This window comes from Macaca fascicularis, chromosome 6 (genome assembly GCF_037993035.2).
Source record: "Macaca fascicularis isolate 582-1 chromosome 6, T2T-MFA8v1.1".
Lineage (NCBI taxonomy): Eukaryota > Metazoa > Chordata > Mammalia > Primates > Cercopithecidae > Macaca > Macaca fascicularis.
In genome coordinates, this window is record NC_088380.1 from 121996473 (window position 1) to 122012244 (window position 15772).

Genomic DNA, 15772 nt, shown 5'->3' on the forward strand with positions numbered 1-15772 from the left:
ATTCTCATAGGAGTGTGAACCCTATTGCAAACTGTGCATGTGAGGGATCTAGGTTGTGCACTCTTTATGAGAATCTAACGAATGCCTGATGCTCTGAGGTGGAACAGTTTCATCCCAAAACCATCCCTCCATCATCCATGGAAAAATTGCCTTCCATGAAACTGGTACCTGGTGCCAAAAAAGGCTAGGAACTACAGATCTAGACATTATAGTAGTGCCTTATTCAGCAATGGGCAGGGAAACACTAGGCATGAAAAATGAATATTGAGTTAGAATAGGGTACAGGTGGAAAGCAGGTATTGAGAAGAAAGAAAAAAAATTGGGGCCATGTGTCAGAGGACTGAATATCATGAAATGGTGGCACCTCTTCCTTTCAGCAAGCTGAAACATTTCTGTAATGTCAGGAGACTGGAAAGAATATTCAAGACTGGTGATGGTTGTGGTGGTGGTGAGCTCCAAAGTGGCTAAGATTATTTATAGGCAATCATCAAATGTATGTTTAATAAAGAATGTCAGGCCACACAGATGCTGAATTTGGCTTCAAACTGTAAGGCTTTGAGAATTTATCAGATATCCCACTATCTTAGTTTGCACTGCTATAACAGAGTAACGTAGACTGAATAGCTTATAAACCACAGAAATTTATTTCTCACAGTCCTGGAGGCTGGAAGTCTGAGATCAAGGTGCAGCATGATCAGATCCTAGAGAGGGCTCTCTTCTGGGTCGTAGACTGCCAGTTTCTCACATCCTCACATGACGGAAAGGTAGCTATCTAGCTCTCTGGCCTCTTCTTATAAGGGCACTAATTCCATTCATAAGGGCTCTACTCTCATGACCTAATCGCTTCTGAAAGACCCCACCTTCAAATACCATCACATCCAGGATTAGATTTCAACATATGAATTTAGTAGGGGGATGTAAACATTCAGTCCATTAACACAACACCCACTGAGTCAATGTTGCACGGATAGTAAATACCCACCCAACTATGAGTAAGGGAAGAAGTGATAGGATGGAAGAAACAAAGAGGAAGCAAGGTTGGATGCTGACTGGAAAGACTCTCTGGGAGGGAAATGGGAAACCGGTTATTTGGCAGAAGATAGAATTTGAAGGTGGAATAAATTAGAAGAAAAACAAGAGAACTGGTGGAATTGTAATAGAAGAAAAAGAAATAGGCTCACACTCAGAAAGAGCCCTAGTTCTGCCTAATCAATGTTTTTATTTCTCCTCATCAAAAATAATTTCTATTATGTCTCCTGAGCATGGAAACATTGGTAAGAACTATTAACTTAGGTCAGTAAAGTGGGGTAGGTAAATTATTTGGAATCAAAGTCTTAGTGGAGTTTTCATCTAATAAGAACAGAATCCACTAATGGCCATTTCATGGGGCCATTGCAAGCAGAGACATTGTGTGTGGTATGTCTCCAAATGTGATCATTTCAAATATCATTTGAGAACCCGTGAAAATCTTCAATAAATTTAATAATCCTAGAATCTTCCTTTTTCTAATCTCTAAGAAATTGCTCTCAAAAGTTAACAAATTTCAGTAATATAGCAATCAGATGACATTTCTATATTTATATGGCGCTTGGGCTCAGAGTTAGCCTTTACAAGTGATGACAAGATTCAGGCTGTAATAACTATAGTCTCACAGCAAAGTTTTCAACTGCAGTCACACAGTGACATTTCAGTCGATGACGAACTGCAAATATGATGGTAGTCCTATAAGATTTTAATGGAACAAAAAATCTCTATCACCTACTGATTTGTGTTTTGTAATTCCGTACCGTATTCAATATAGTAGCTTGCTGCACAGGTTGGTAGCCTAGAAGCGATAGGTTATACTACATAGCCTAGATTGTTAAGCGACATATGATTGTACATTGTAATTTGTTAGGTCTTTTGTTATTTAAAATATCCTCACAAAATTCCAGTAGGCAGGGCCCCTCAGGAGCCAAAGTCATATCAGAAAGTGGTAGTGACTGCTGAGTCTCAATGAGATGCCAAGTGCCAGCCAATGCTGCTTTTGCATTTGTATGCACCAGAAAGGGGAAAATGTCAAGTTCTCAAAATAAAACAAATGAAAAACCCAACAGCCACGAAAAGCAGCCACACATCAGAACAAGTTGAGTTTCTTTCAGGGACACTGTCCTTCCATTTGCATAGCTTTATGCTCGGGGGCTCCTGTTGGATCTGCTGTGAGCTGTTTTTTTGTTTTTTGGTTTTTTGTTTTGTTTTTTTTTCCCCTAAACAGAGCTTGCCTTAAACCATGGTTTGTGGACCATCCTTCATTAAGGAATTAATAAAGTCCTCCTATTGCCCACAGACCCTTCCTTTCCTGATGGTAGTCATGGAAAGAGAACACAGTCTTCTATCTCACAGTTAACACTGAGGCTTAGAATCATCTCGGAAGACTTAACACAGTGACTGGTAGTCATTCTAGGATAAAAAATGAGGGATATTAGAGCGCAGAGAGCGTGATGATTACCTACAGTGTGGACAGTGGTTCGGCGATGGGGGTGGGAAGCAGGAGGGAGGGCAAGAAAATGATATCGAAAGGGAGATGATGGAAGGATAAACTTCTGCCACATCTGCCTAAGGCAAGGCTGGGTGACAGTCATTTTTTTAGTCCAGCAAACTTTCCCACTCCCACCCATAAAGTGATCTCTAATTCTCTGGCACAACAGGTGCTTGCCACATGTAATTCTTGGAAACTGCTAAGTTTCCTTGTGCGGGTAATTTGTAACAGTTAGAAACGACTACTTCTCCTCCTGGGGCTGCTGCTGTGGCTTCCTGGAAAGACTGTCCACTCCTATGCTCTGATGGATCACAGCTGCAGATTGCCCAGGCTTTGCTCATCACCACATGGCTATCATGTCAGAAGCACGTTCATCGCATGTGTTTTGGGGAAGTCATGTGATTATTTCTTCCATTACCTAAAGCTGTACAACCAGCTAAGCATTATGGGCCAGAGGTAGGTTTGAAATTTAGTCATTAGACCCACAATCAGCATGAACTATTGGGTAAATGCTCAGGAGAACATGTTTATGTGTCTGGGTGTGGGTGTGGGTGTGGGTGTATATGTAGGAGGAGAGGGTGTCTCATCTCTGAACACTTCTAAAAGGGTAAAAATCCCAAGCACGCCTCATTCAGGGGCCTCAGCTCACGCTCCACTTGAGCTGCATTAGTGAGCTTGTGCATTCTTAGGTAAGTACATGCTTAGTATAGTTTCATCAGGGAAGCCGAGACACAAGGACATGACTGCTTACTTACCATTTGGACATCTGACACAATCCACTTGCCCGCATCTTCCTAAAGACACAGCACGCGGTTGCGTCTGTGGATATCCATAGTCAAGCTTTGCCAGTCAACTCAGTGGATCAGCGTGCTCCATCTGACCTTACAACAGTCAAATGGAGCCTCGCTCAGGCTTTGGATGAAAGACCACACTCTCCCTCCCAATACACTCAATGAATTGCTATTGTGTTTGGAGTGCCCTGCCCACTGTCACCACCTATTTTAAACAGCACATGACTCTGACTCACAGAAAAGAGCAAAGAACTGCATGAAGGCTGTATAACATACTGCACACCCACTCCCTTGGGCAAGAGCCCAAAAACACTCAGGCCTCTGAGTGTCTTAGGTGAGAACCCTTTCTTCCTCTGGCATCTTTGAATGGATCCAATGAGTGAGGTTACCGAGGTTTTGCAACAAACAAGCAAACATTTAAAAATATCTCCTAAACATACAAATTGACAACTTAAACAAGAATGTGGGACAAAAAAAAAAAAAAAAAGTCATTTATAGCTTGATGTCTTCTATGATATAGTTAGCTATGCCCAGATGCTGTGGGTGGGAAGAAGCCTGAAAGACTCCCCATCAACAGGGGTTCTGAGGCTGCCAAAGAGGGCCTCATTAAAGGGGCCAGTGGCTCCAGGTGATATCGTGGAACATAGTCCAGTTCTCTTCTGCACTGGATCTTTTCTTTGCTAGGTTAATTCTCAGAGGTTGTTTTCGGGAGAGCCCCTTTAGGAGCAAGGTGTGAAATCCACTCAAATTAGCTCACATAAATTGTCTATTGTGTGGGGAGAGCAGAGAGAAGGGAGAAAGCTTACTGTAGATATAAAAAAAGTCTTTGGGGAAACTTGGAATTGCTAAAGAGCTAGACCTTAGTAGGGGCTAGAACTGGGGCCCCTCAGAAATCCTCTACATCCTTCACATTAGGCAGGGTTCGCTGACTCCACTGCCTGTAGGGCTCATACATGTGAAACAGTGGGGTCTAAAAAGGTAACTTGCTTGTACCACTCAGCCTCAGGGCCTGGGGAGCTGTGGAGAGAGTTGGGGAATCTGGCCACTCAAATAAAACCAAATTCTGTGTTCACTAAATCTCCTGTGAGTTTGCTGAAAGTTGTTCAACTATTCCAAGCAGCAGGTGAGTCTGCGGCAGGCCCCTTGGTCCTCTGGATGGACATTTATGGGAGTATGTGTGTGATCTTGGAATGTATGTTCTAAAACTCTGAAAAGTCTCAAATGCACCTCAAGTCTGGCCTCTCTGGTTCAGCTTGTTCATTCTTAGATAACCACAATTTCCATGTAGTTTGCTCTGGAAGGCCCACCTAGTTTTAAATGTGAAATACTTCAGTTTTTAAGTGTTGGCAACCATTTAAATTTCAAACCTCACAGGCCAAACAAAACATGTCGTGTATCAGTATGTCCTGTGGGTGGCTGGTTTGTGGTGGCTGGTACCTCATCATACACAGTCCACACATCTGTTTCTTTATGGTCCTCAACCCAATTGGCAAGTTCTATATGTCTCTAAGCTCAGAATTCCTGGAGAGTAATTTAATTGGTCTCTGGCTTGGTTAGGGACCATTCCCGGTTCAATCACATGGTACAAAGAACTGCCATTGTTAGAAGTTGTAGGTAAGGAGTGGGTGTGGCAGATAAACTGACTGAAAGTCCGCTATCATTGTTGGACGTTTCCAGATTTGTTTGCTCTTTGGATCATGTTCGTGAACTCAGAAGGAGCAGAGGATTTGTCTGGTTTGAAATTTCTGAACCTTCCTAAGTAAAATGAATCAGCAGTTGTCAGTTGCTCCATGAAAATGTCCCGGAATGCATAGGTAGAGGTGGCATCTTACTCCAACAGGGACTGAGACTGGCTCCTTCTCTACCAATTATGTCTCAGTTTTTGAGAAAATTGATGAAGACAGGCCATGACCTGAGCTTTTCTCATTGCCAGGATGCCTCTTTTCTTTTTCTTCACATTTCCAGACTATGCCTCTCTTCCTTACTAATGTTTGTTTGGAAATAGGTCTGTATCTGACGACCTTTCCTGTAGGAAGAGTTCCAGAATATTCGCTCTCCAGTAAGAAAAAGAATCAGCAATTGGCAGTTTCTGAAATGAGCTTATTGTCTTCACACAGTTCTCATTTTCAGAAAAGCGGGAAGGACTGGCAATGCTGCACATTCTTTGTTCCTGCTTGGTCTGCTCACATTATTTGCATTCTGATCCAGCATTTTCCACTGCATTTTCAAAGCCTCTGTAGACTCCACTCTTAATCTGTATAGTATAAAAGATAGCATTTCTCAACTTCACAAAGATTTCTTTTCAAACATTCTATTTCTGGAAGGTAGAACCAACGTTCTTTGCTGCTTGTTCTACCCACCCACAGCAGGGTACAGAATCACCCATCTGACCTGGGGCAGAACACCTGAGTGTGGGTCCAGCTCTCCATTTACTGGCTGCTCTGAAAGCATCAGTGTATTCATTAATAACAACATAGGAAATAACGGGACAAAAAATAAATTAGACTGATTCCTTTAGGTTTGGAGGGGGAATTATAAAGCTCTTGGGAAAACTTATGAATTACTTTACCTCTTAGGGGAATTCCTAGACCAGGAATTCATCCATGCCTGGGACTGGAACACATATATATTGGTTTTGGAGAAAACCCCAAGAGCATATACATGTGCTCTAGTCCAGTCTGTTTTTAACCCAAATACTTGTGATAACCCCGAGAAACTCAAAGACTCTGGAGTAAGTCCCAAAGCCTTGGGCTGTGGTCTGGGAGCCTCTAATCTCCAACATTTCAAAGAAGAATCAATCATATACTGCGTAGTATATTGGTAGTTTCTCTTTTTCTTTTCATTTACTACTGGAAAATAATTGAAGTCTAGAAGTCTACCCTGGTGTGGTAGACATTTAATTGTCTGCCAACCATCTCCCTGATCCGGATAACAACATACTAATTTACCTTTAAACTCCTCCGCTTCTCCCCCACTCATCTGAAGTGACTCTGGCTCCAGATTTGGGTATTGGATCTCGACTTGGAAAATCAAAGGGGAAGTGATTGGTTCAGAGCTGGGAAAGTGCCCCAAGCTGGGCCATGAAAATCAACCCTGAGATTATTGGTGCCTTACTCTGGGGTTGCTAAGCTTGTTGATGGAACTCTTGGTGGTCATCTTTACCACCTTGTAGGGAATACCTGCCTGTGAATGAAACTAACACAGAGGAAAGCAGGAGTGAGTGGGAAAGAGACAATGATTGTGTCCTTCATGCACTCACTGTCTAAAGACCTGGATCAAATTGAGCCTGAAACCACCCACTGAACTTTCCAGTTACAAGGATCAATAAATTCTGATTTTTCTTTGAGCCAGTTTAAGTTGGGCATGTATTTCATAACCAAAATTGTCAAGACTAATATAGATGATCTAGTGAGAAATTCATAGATCCCATTTGTCTAGTGACAAATCCATAGATACCTCCCTTCATCTCTTAGACATCATCAACTCACATTAATCTATGTGAGAATCCACCCCTGAATCAATCCTGGAACTTGCTACTTCTTAGCTATGAGCTTTCTTGATAATCCTACAGTAATCCTTTCTGTAGGACCCTGGGGTTGCCAAGGTTCAGATTTTATCACTGAAGCAACAGCCAGCAACTAAAGCTTCTTCCCAATAAAATAACTGTCCTAAAATTAAAGCATCAAGTAAGTTTCTCCTATGAGCTTCACAAGGCCTTGAGAGCCTTTGGAACAAATGTCACCTTTCCGCCATCTGCCTTATGGCTCAGGCTACCCTGCTGCTATCTTCCCACTGTGTTTCCATTCCACTCCCTTAAGCCGAGCTCTCATGCTCCAGGAAAGAATTAAAATAAACCTTTGCCTTCATATGGAGTATGAGTAAATAAACTCCTGGACACATGCCAACTCCTGTCAGAGCACGTGTGTCCTCGTTCATCTGCAAGAAACAAACAACCTGGCTAAAACCACTCGGAGGCCATTGAGAGTTCCCGGACTCTGTGTTCAGGGAGACTATCAGTATCAACCCCAGAGCTGGCACAGAGAATCCCTAGCTGGATTAGCCATCCTTGAGGAGATCCTTTCCTGTGTTCTCATCTCCCCTGAATTTCTGCATGGATCCTGGGAAGACTAGATCCTTGAATATTCAGTAAAATTATACATTTATGAGCGGGGGAGGAAAGGAATGGGAGTGAAAGAGAGGGAGAGGAAAGGGAGAGGTGGACAGGGAAGGGGAGGCTGAAGGGGAGCCACTAATACCTTTACTATACCATTTAAAGTAGTACAGACTAGAAATTAGACTGTACCTTAAATACTAGGATAGTAATATTAAAGAAAATTTAATGAGTGCAAACTCTCCACGCTATTAATTTATGCTTAGTTTTTTTTAAAAAAAGAAGCATTGTTTACAGGGTTTGCTTTTCCAAACAATACTTTCTTGCATGTATAACTACAAAATGAAGTCCTGACTCTGGGATTATTGAGTCAATGACTCTATATACTTTAACTTTTGATAGATAATACCAAATAGGTCGTGTTTTATTCACTATAATCAAGTATGTGTATCCAATAGCATTAAGTCCATTTGCATATAATTAAAAACCTAAAGTAACTATGGCTTAACCACATAAAGATTTATTCTTGCTTGATCAAATAAGTCCAGAGGTAGGCAGTTCAAAGTCACCAGAGTCCTCAGAAGGAGCACTAGGCTCCTCCTATCTTTCTGCTTGGCCACATGAGGTATGTGGGTTTCATCCTGAAGAGCACCTCATGGTCCAGCATGGTTACTGGAACTCTAGACCTCATGTCTGTATTCTGGGCATAAGGAAAAAGTGAGGGGAGAAGAAAAGAAGGACATACCACTCCGATGAGTCAGTTCCTTCTAAGGAGCCTTCCAGGAAGCCCCACCTAACATTTCTGCTCACACTACATGGCCACACCTCATAAGGGAGGCTGGGAGATGTAGTCTTTATTTTGGGTAACAATGAATCTTGCAAAACAAAGTTCAGCTACTAAGAAAGAAAAAGAGAAGGGAGGCAATTTTCCTCTCCAACAACATCATTACTTATCTTGGTTAATTCCAAAATGCTGCTTTTTTTTTTTTTTCAATTTTTTAGCAGAAAGGGCTGAATATATACATTTAAAACAAGCAAAAAAAAGCTTTTCTACAACTCCCACCTTCTTGTAGCTGTTTCATCTATTATGTGCACATTTGGATGTCTTCATCCTAGTGCAATAGGAAAGTTACTCTACTTGAGCAGAACAGACCATGTAGCTCTGAAAGAAGTTTCTGGTACATGGTACTAGCAGTGGTCAACACAAATAAAGCCCCGACTCCATGTATAAGGAGTTCAAGAACTCATCATGAAGCTTTAACAAATATCAACTCAAAGCCAATATTGTTTCTGCTAGCCCCTTTCTACTCCCCGATATTTTTAAAGTAAACTCCAGTCATATAATTTCATTGGTAAGCATCTCAGTACATACCTCTAAAAGAACTCAAAAAAACCCACAATGCTCTTATCACATGTAAAGCAATAATAATTCCTTAATGCAAAAAGTCACTGATCAATTTTCCAAGTCTCAAACTTTTTAACAATTTACTTGAATCAAGGATCCAAATGATATTCCTATGTTGCAATTGGTAGCTATATTTAAGTCTCCTTTAACTTATAGGTTTCTCTTCCACTTCTTGTTTTCTTACAATTAAAAACATTATTATGGAAAATTTAAAACACAGACAAAAGCCTGTAGGCATTTGAATTTTGCAATCAATTGTCTAATTGGCACTCAAATCTGCTCCCTCTAATGCATCTTCAAACTCCTCCCATCAACTCCTTGTCTGGGTCACCATCATCTCTTCTAGACCATTATAATAGCCTCCTAACAGGCATTCCAGGCACACTCCAACCTCTACCTGGCACAAATCTGGCCTTTCACCCCTCTGCTTAAATAGAGAGAGAAAAATTAATAAAGCCATTGACAAAGAACTCATGATATTTATCTTCTTGTGTTGTTAAAAAACTTGCCACTGAAGGAAGTTTCCAAATGTGACTTCAGCAAACAACCGATGCTCACCTGAATACACATCAGATATCGAATACTACATTAATATTTGGGTGATAGAAACCCCTACCTGTTGCACAAACAGGGTTGATTCATCTGGGCCCTGGTGTATGCATTCTTTTTGCTGATGTTGGGGCTTCAGGAAATGTCCTGGGTATTGTCACAGTCTAGCATCCTGGTTCACATTCTGTATCCTTCCTGTTGTATGACAGCTCTTTCCTGATCTGGTTCCTGTCTTCTGGGTTTGTCTCTACTCACATACCCGAGTGTCTCTGCTTTCAACATGCCTTTTCATTGCTGGTTTTTACCTCCTGTTCCTAGATCCCAGCTTGTCTCTCCCCTTCCCAGGTTTGGACCTACCCCCTTTCAGAACTGTCAATTCTAACTGACTTCACTTACCCATTCTGCCAAAACATATACACACACTACCATTGCCACCACTAACGACATATGTGTTCAGATCATTTTTCCTTAATTAGCTATATTGAATTATCACCATACCTCTTACTATGTTCTGTCCTGAAGGAATTAATGGCCTAGGGAAGCAATAAAACAGATGAGTATATACACAAATAGCAGTGCGCCTTCTCACACATGAATGTGAAAACAATGTCTAGCCTGGCTTGGAGATCTGGGATTTGGGTTAATAGAGATTCTGCAGGGTGATGAGGCATCAGAATTTACTGTACTTACTAAGGTATAGTGTGTATTCAAATGTAAGTTTAGGTTGGTGGCAAAGAGTTAATCATCAAGTCTTGTTTCATCAGGTATTGGATAAATTATACTTTTAAAATCCTAGGTTTGAATCTGTACAGTAGCCAAAGAAGGGCGACAACAGGGGAAATAGTTACTTTTCCAGTTTGTTTATTCTATTTTCTTCCCCTACCCTGTTCCCAAATGTTCTTAAATTATCTGTGCAAAATGGCCTTCCAAAATAATTTTCTCCCTAGGAGTCTCTATCTTTGCTTCCTTCAGTGGCGTAAATGAGTGTCTTCCCAGTGGCTACTCTACAGCTGAACTTTCTGCCTTCCAGAAATAGAGCTTGGCTCTAGCCCTCTAATCCTGTGTCCTGTGAAACACCCCAGCAGGGAGGGGCAGGCTACTGTGCCCAGGTATTATGTAAGACTCTACACACCAGGAGCGGCGCCCAACAGACGCTGGACTGCCCCAGGCAGGGCCCTCACATTGCTCCCAGAGCCTTCCCATGCCCATCAGCACTGGAACATGCCAGCTATTGGCCACACAGAGTGGGTCATTTAATATTATAATTTAATATAATTTAATAATCATAATAAATAATTTAATATTATTTTTATTATTTTTACTACAGTGCTGGCTAATATTTTACTAGGAAATCTGAGGAAATGTATCCTTCCACCTGCTAAGTCCAGATTAGGAAAATAAGTAGCCTTTGAAAGAATAAAGGTCTTTATATGGCTGGGGAACTGGGACTGAAACCCAGTTCTCTCTCAGACTGTCAGGAGCAGTGCTTGAAAGGTTGCATGCACCCCGGGCCACACGAATGTCAATTATTTAGCCGCAGAATCTGTGTGCTAGAGAGGACCTTAGTAAGAGAGATCGTCCGGTGCTACCTTCTCATAGCTCCAGTTAAAGAGTGTTGGGGTAAGTGCCTAATAGACATTTCTACCTCCCCAGTGAATGCTGGATAGTGCTCATGTCCTCCTCCCCATGAGAACCCACAAGGATGGAGAAGGAGGGGCTAGAACAGCTGAACACTCACTCCCCACTCCATTTCAGACAAAAGCTTAAGAGGAAGACTCTGGAAGTAACAGCAATACTGAGATGTGGGGTAATCTGTAGTTCTGCTTCTCCATAAGCTTCTTTATGTAGTTCTGTAGTTCTTTCTATTGCTAGCTTCCATTTCCATGGGAAATAAGGGGAGGTGATCCTATGGATAACATAAAAAATGCCATTTCTGGTTAATGTAGATGTAGTTGAAAATGTAGGTAATCTGACAAAATATTTTCCTCAAATGAATTCATTCAGCTCCATCGTTTGATTCATTTATTTCTGTTATTATCTCTGATATGTTAAAATGTCAAGAAGGAAAAGGTCATTTGCACACACATGCAGTCTCCCTGTCACAATTTGAGCTGCCGGACCTCACCAAAGGAAACTAATCACAGTTCCTTTCTCTTGCAGGCACAGATGGCAGCTCTGGGGGCAAGATGCTCTACAAGGCCTGGCAATAAGGAAGGGTCCAGTTACTCGCACCCAGTTGTCTAGAGCATGTTTGATTAGGCAACTTTTAGCAGTTGTCCTCAGCTGTGAATATTAAAATGGCTCCTTAATTCATGTATAATATCTATGTATGTAGAATTAAGACATCATTTTAAATACCATATTTCAGAAACAACTCTTCTTTGGCATCTACAATTTATGGAACAAAATGACAAACCAGGGCTGGAGTCAGCGGTATGTAGGTAAATGTTTAACAACTGGCTCTGCAAGAAAGCAAAGCTCTGATTTGCAGTGTTTGCCATTCTCTATGGTATAAATACTACCATCTTGGCAAAGTTCAAGTTACCAAGCAAAACTCAGTGAATTGGCTTTGGCAAGAGATGCACACAATTGGCTCTGTGGGCAGGTGTGTGGCAGTGCAAGCCAGCATCAGCATACTGCTAGCTAAAAGGCTCAACAACAAATTATTTCCTGTCCCTTCTATGACATCTTACTCTTCCTAAACAAGTGCAGAATGGCTCCAAAAGGAAAAAAGCCCTGCAGCTCAATAAAGGAGCTGCAGCTGTTTTTATTTTTATTTTATTTATTCTAGCCAAATAAGAGGAGTAAGTCAGACACTTCTGGGCATCACTGTTACATCTTGGTCTCTTCACTGCTCAGGACTGATTTGATTTCTACTTTGGAATTCTGCTAAAGTCCAGATAACTTTGGGCTGACTTGATAAGAATCTGTGGACCCAAAAGAAGCAGAACAGCATAATGATTGAGTATAGAATTTAGAGTCCAAACAAAGTTCCAAGTCAATTTTATCTAGAGAATACAATAAGCAGTTCAAGTAAGATCCATGGCCTCTCTAAATTGGAGTAAAATCATAATATATCAAGCTTATAGTGTAGATGTGAAGGTTAAGTAAGAAATGTGTATAAAGCATTTAGCTCAGCATCTGGCACACAGTGCTCCATAAATAGTAACTATGATGATGATTATTCCTAGTACCTGGCGTGGTTTTTATTTCAGCATTGTCCCTGCCTCACTTGTCTATTGAATCCCATCCTATGAAGTGATCAAAGTATCTGCTTCTAGCGCAGACTGCCAGGGCTCGTCTTCTGTCTCATAAGGCAAGAGAGTTCTAGGGTGAGACATCACCTATGTAGTCCATAGCCAGATATTTTCTGCTTAGAAGAAACACAGCAACAGAATTATCAGCAGTAAGGCCAAGCTGTCAACAACAAACAGAGGGCCTTTGGAAGCAGGAGCCTCAGTGAAGAGTGGGGATATGGACATATTAGGCTCTGAACTTCCAAAACCCTAGCCTGAACTTGGTTGTTAGGCAGCAGCTCTTCCCCTGTGTTCACTGGTTCTCTCATGGATCCCAACCTCGCCTCCCTTCATCCCTCTGCCTAGACTCTCCTCTCTCCATTCCTGTGCTGAAATTCCCCAGTCCCTGCTTCCTCCCTAGACCAACCCTGCACAGGAGCAGAAACAACTTCCAAAGCTAATTGCAATCCTTCTGTTTATGAATCATTTTATGGTTTTCAAACACTTTTGCTTCCATATATGTTTTGACCTTATCAAAAAGCCACTAAGCAAGGCAGGGCTGACTTTATTACCCTCTTTTCATATATATATATACACACACACACACACATACAGAAATTGTGTACCAGAGAGGGTGAGTGACTGGCCAAAGGTCAGACAATGTGGCAGAGCCACCTGCCCTTGGGTTTAGGTCTCCCTTGAGCATACCTTTTCATTACAGCAGGATTCTGAGCAAAAGCCAGTTTTATCTATCAAGCCCCAAGCCGGAGAGCAGCACCATTCCAGTGCCTGTAATATCAGGTTCATTAATTCTATCAGCTTTCCCTGCTCTGTGTCTGAACACACTGTCTCCACACTACCTTTGGCTGAAATAACTTTCTGAGCTTGACCAGTTCTTTGGAGAACAGAGCTGTGGCCCCTCTGCTTTCCCTAAATGGACTCTTAGCTGGGTGAGTCATGGAAAGACTTCTGGAATTCTCAGAGGAAAATTATTAAATAAACACTAGCTTGGAAGGACCTAAGAGATTATCTAGCCCAGCTTCGAACTGGATGAGTGAATCAAGGCAGAAAGATTGAGGGACATGAAGTCCTTGGACTGGTTGGCCAGTGGCTGAAGATGGTAAATAGACCCCAACTCTCCTAACTGCCTATGTAAACCTCTTTCACCTTAGGCCAAGACTCTTTCTTGGATGTATAATCCTCTTCTAAAGACTTGGGATTTGAAGAAGAAAGAAGAAAGAAGAAGAAAGAAAGAAGAAGGAAGAAGAAGGAAGAAGAAGAAGGAAGAAGAAAGAAGAAGAAAGAAGAAGAAAGAAGAAGAGGAAGAAGAGGAAGAAGAAGAAGAAGAAGAAGAAGAAGAAGAAGAAGAAGAAGAAGAAGAAGAAGAAGAAGAAGAAGAAGAAGAAGAAGAAGAAGAAGAAGCAGCAGCAGCAGCAGCAGCAGCGGCAGCAGCAGCAGAAAGAAAAAGAAAAAACAAAGAAAAAGTCAAGGTTGTAAATCCAAATGTGGAAAACACATGTTGGCTCTTCTTTTTCTATCACAAGATCCTGCTGTTTCTTTATTCATTATGCCCAATGCAAAGATGAGAAAATGACAGCTAAAGAAAACTACATTTTATACATAAAGCACTACACCTTTAAACATCCTGTGACATCTTTCTTGAAATATATGGGAGGACTAACTCTAAAATAATGAGATTTTCTTTTTCGAATGAGACCTAATGTCTGAATTAGTAGAAACATCCAGCTCAGAATGCTTCGGAACTCTTTGGAATTCTCTTCAGAACCTATGGCTCAGTCTATTGCATGTCTTTAGTGAAATGAGGTTCCATCTTGGTGAAATTGGACTCTTACCACCTTCTCCTGCAAAAACCACAAAAAATACTTCTTCCACTGTGGCAATTCAGAAAATGTTGATGTGGATTTGAGACTTATTTTAGTCGCAGGAATTCAATAGATTTTGAAAAACCCATTATGCCTCAGGTGGAGAGAGACTCAGAGTTGCATATGATCCTTGCTGCTCATTCTCAAAAGAGCAAAATTAGTTTCCCTTCAAGACCAGGTAAATTATTCCAGTGAGGTTTGATGAGCGATCCCCTTCTGATATGGTTTGGTTCTGTGTCCCCACCCAAATCTCATGTCAAAATATAATCTCCTTGTGTCAGGGACAGACCCGACAGAAGGTGATTTGACTGTGTAGGCAATTTCCCCCATGCTCTTCTCATGATAGTGAGTGACTTCTTATGGAATCTAATGGTTTAAAAGTGTGGCACTTTCTCCCTTGCTCTCTCTCTCCTGCTGCCTTGTGAAGAAAGTGCTTGCTTCTCCTTCACCTCCCACCATGATGGTAAGTTTCCTGAGACCTCCCCAGCCATGCAGAACTGTGAGTCAATTAAACCTTACCCAGTCTCAGGTAGTTCTTTATAGCAGTGTGAAAATGAACTAATACAACTTCTTCCCTCCTCTCAATCTTCTAAAACGCTTGCTGAGCCCAAAAATTTCTTTTAAAAGTGATTGCATATAGAAGAGGAAGGGTGAGACTGAGCAGGGAGAGAGATTACCAAAGTAGGGAAGACTTTCATTCTGCAAGAAAAGATTTTTTAAAAATTAAAGTTAAACACCTGGCTGAGTAACCTAGTTAAGGGACTTCCAGGAGAGAGCAGAGCAACACATTTTTGTGTAAATTAAACATTTGCAGAGCCTCCCTTGGTTTGGAGAGTGTGGAAAGCTGAAGACAAAATGAGAAACACTCCCATGAAAAGGAAGAATGTCTACCAATGGTGGGGAAAGAGCCCTTTAGGGCTCTTTTTTTCCCCAGCTTACTCAGGACAAAATGTGATAATGACAGCAGAGGAGGGTGTATCATATAACTAACAAGGCTTAAGTTTCAGGTTTCCTCAATTGTACCAGCTCCTTTCAAGGCTTTTTAGCTAATTATATATTTATATATGTTTTCTTTTTCTTAAGGGAGGCCCCCCAGATTAAATAAATTTCAGTAGGCAAAATCTCGATTGGCCCCTGAGTGTGCCAGGTAGAGATTCTGTAGCTGAGTTACACGGAGAGGCCACTCTGATGTGGGTCATGGATGGAAATGCTTTAAGGTGCTTCTTTTACTTGGATGTGCAAGAAGGACCATATCTATTTTTTATAAATCAACCCGATT

The 15772-nt window shown here is 41.4% G+C and overlaps 1 long non-coding RNA gene across 1 annotated transcript; it reads left to right on the top strand.

Annotated features, from left to right (window-relative positions):
• Window positions 1-10500: 10500 nt before the first annotated feature.
• On the top strand, window positions 10501-11729 carry LOC135971137 (uncharacterized). Its single transcript, XR_010587218.1, has 2 exons — window positions 10501-10994; window positions 11535-11729. It is a non-coding gene; the product is annotated as an uncharacterized lncRNA (long non-coding RNA).
• Window positions 11730-15772: the final 4043 nt, after the last annotated feature.